The sequence below is a fragment of the Microtus ochrogaster genome (genome assembly GCF_000317375.1).
Source record: "Microtus ochrogaster isolate Prairie Vole_2 chromosome 14 unlocalized genomic scaffold, MicOch1.0 chr14_random_2, whole genome shotgun sequence".
Taxonomy (NCBI): domain Eukaryota; kingdom Metazoa; phylum Chordata; class Mammalia; order Rodentia; family Cricetidae; genus Microtus; species Microtus ochrogaster.
The window spans coordinates 8461077-8464408 of NW_004949097.1; the positions used below are offsets into that span (position 1 = coordinate 8461077).

The 3332-nt window shown below is 39.7% G+C and overlaps 1 protein-coding gene across 2 annotated transcripts in view; it reads right to left on the reverse strand.

Moving 5' to 3' along the window:
• LOC101993851 (solute carrier organic anion transporter family member 1A5-like) overlaps positions 1–3332 on the reverse strand; it is an 86729-nt gene that overhangs the window by 64114 nt on the left and 19283 nt on the right. For both annotated transcript variants that reach the window (XM_013352800.1, XM_013352801.1), the window contains exon 2: positions 415–503. The gene's annotated coding sequence lies outside the window, so the exon portion shown is untranslated. The remainder of the gene's footprint in view (positions 1–414; positions 504–3332) is intronic.

The following is a 3332-nucleotide window of genomic DNA, read 5'->3' on the forward strand; positions in this document are numbered from 1 at the left end:
AGTAGTGGGGGGAGGGGGAAAACGGTGGGAGGAGGGGGAGAAGGGTGGGAGGAGGGGGAGGGAAATGGGAGGCTGGGAGGAGGCGGAAACTTGTTTTCTTTCCTTTTCTCAATAAAAAAAATCCTTTATTGTATTCAACTCTGAGCTACTTTACAGCTTCAGTATACATTGGTTTGTTGATTTCTACTGAAAAAGCCAATGCAAATTGCTATACTTAGACTTTGGTGTTATTAAATCATGTCTCAGAGCTTGTTAGGCTCTGACATTAAGCTAATGACAATGTGGTTAAAATAAAGCTTTTCGGTTATTTAGCAAAGCAAAAGAAACCGAGATGATGCTCTTTGAACTTACTTGAAGGCTACTGCCTTTAAGAACTCAGTGATATCTCTTGGTTTGTTCTCAACCTCTGCCTACCTGAGTTCACAAATGCTGCTTTCCAGGCTTCCTCCTTGGGAGTCTCAATATGAGAAAAACTTTCTGCGGCACTTTTGATTCACAGAAACCTAGAAACACATAAAATTTTAATCAAGAAAACAATATAAATATAAGCAAGAGATACATTTATGATCTAGGGACAAATTTAAAGCTTCAAAGTTTTAAAATGTAGGGATATGAAAATACTAGAAACCCAAAAAGGCATCTGGCGTGGTTGTTTATCACTATATTTTATGTATGGACAAACATGCACCTCTCTGTATAGGTTTTATGCAGGTGTGAATATTAATATGCAATGTATAAATGTGACTTGATGTCTACTTAACAGTATCAGCCTCATCAAACTATTTTGTGTCTTGAAAGTGGGATGTTTTCATCACCATTTTAATTTTATACTTATTCTAGAAAGTCCATTTCAACATGCAAGTATTATTTTTCACCCATATCGACTAATTTATGAAAATCTTCTGAACAGTGTTTATTCAGCAGTAATTCAGAATGGTTCTAAGTTTATAAAACATTTATCATAGTTTTAAATCCCATTCACAACTGAATAATTAAGTATGACATTAGTTCTCTTTACTGCCTTGAATTTATAACAAATATTTACTGAACATATACTTTGTTCATGAAGCATCAAGATTGAACAAAGAACAAGACAAACTTGTTGTTTTATAGAGGAGTGAAGTTGTTTGAGACACCTCAGTCACCAGAGAAAGTTGTTTGTTTCAAATTTCTAAGAACATAGGCTTCTTCTGAAGAAGATACAATTATTTTTCTTAAAAATTTAGAGGTACACTAGCATATAATGGGGTTACAAGGCTGAGGTACAACTTCCTTATTGTGCAAATAAGGAAGAAAATTCATAGTATCTATATGAAAATTATAGCGACTGTCTTGGCAGTTAGGAACAGACATAGGAATGAAATCCCAGACTCAAGGCTCCCACAAAAAACTTCAGGTCCAGAGGGAGTGCAGGGCACCTTCAGTTCCTGCTGCAGGGGCTTCTTTGTTATACACAACCCTCCCCTTCCCCTAAGTTTGCCCTTTTGTCTGTGGGGTCCTTGGAGTTCCAGGAGTCCCGGTCCCTGTGATGAGGACAACCTTCCAGACTGGTGAGTGGGTGCCATCATGGGGTGGGGTGGATGGTCCAGGAAGGAGCACAGGGCCCCTCCACCTCTACTGCAGGGGTTTCATTGTTCCATATGACCCTGCCTCCCCCAAGCCTGCCATATTGTTTGTGAGGTCCTTGGCCCAGGAACAGTTCCTGCTCCTGCATTGAGGAGATCCACCCAGAGAGTCAGTGATGGCAAAGATTGGACCAAGACTATCCTGGCTGCATTTGAAGGAAGAGATGGGCAGGCACCAATGCAACTTCTCCAACAACCTGAAAGGCAACATGACATCACCAGAGGTCGGGGATCATGCAACAAGAAGACTTGAGCACCTTATTCCAGGAAAAATGAAATGGAGGTAATGAATAAAGCACAAACTGAAGGAACGCTGGATATGGAAAATCTGGGTAATGAACAGGAACTACAAAGACAAGTATAACCAACAGAATATAAGTGCTAGAAGAAAGAATCTCAGACACTAAAGATACTATAGAGGAAATTGATGGAAGAACACAACAAATCCAATAAAACCTTAACACAAAACATCTAGAAAATCTGAGACAATGTTAAAAGACCAAACCTAAGAATAATAGGGGTAGAAGAAAGAGAAGAATTACATTTCAAAGGCGCAGAAAATATATTCAACAAAACTATAGAAGAAAACATTTCCAAACTAATGAAGGATATTCCTATGAAGGTACAAGAAGCATACAGAACACCAAATAGACTGGATCAAAAGAAAGCATCCCTGTGCCATAATATAATCAAAACATAAAGAATAAAGAACAAATATTAAGAGCTGCAAGGGAAAAAGGTCAAGTAACATATAAAGGGAAACCTATCAGAATTACACATGACTTCTCAATGGAAACCATGAAAGCCAGAAGGTCTTGGATAGATGTGCTGCAGACACTAAGAGACCATGGATGCAAGTCCAGACTACTATACCCAGCAAAGCTTGCATTTACCATCGATGGAGAAAACAAGACATTCAAGAACAAAAACAGGTTTAAACAATATATAGCCACAAACCCAGCCTTACAGAAAATACTAGAAGGAATATCACGAACCAAGGAAGCCAATAACACCCATAATAACACAAGCATCTGACAACCCTCCACCAGCACAACTCAAAGAAGGGAAACACACAAACACTACCACCAGAAAAAAATAACTGAAGTTAACAACCACTGGTCATTAATGTCACTTAATATCAATGGTCTCAATTCACCTATGAAAAGGCACAGGTTAAGAGAATGGATACAAAAACAGGATCCAACATTCTGCTATTTACAAGAAACACACCTCAACCTCAAAAACAGACACTACTAAATTTCGTGATCCTAGAGAAGCTAAAAAAGTAGCTTATTGTAGTAGTAGGAGCAGCAGGGCTGCGTCCCCAGCACCCTGGCCGCCTGCTAGCTTATGCCCCAAAATAATTACATGGACACTGTATTCTTTTAAACACTGCTTGACCCATTATATCTAGCCTCTTCTCAGCTAACTCTAAAACCTGGACAAGCCCATTTCTATTAATGTGTGTAGCACCCCAAGGTGTGTTTACCAGGAAGATTCTAGCCTACGTCCATCCTGGGTGGAAGTTTCATCACCTGTGCCCAGGAGAGGGGAGCATGGCCTATGCTCCAGAGAGCAGAGCTGTCGAGTGTGAGCTCACTTTCTCTTCCTCCCAGCATTCTGTTCTGTTTACTCCACCCACCTATGTTCTAACCAATAAAATGGGCCAAGGCAGTTTCTTTATTAGCCAATGACCTTCCTCCATCA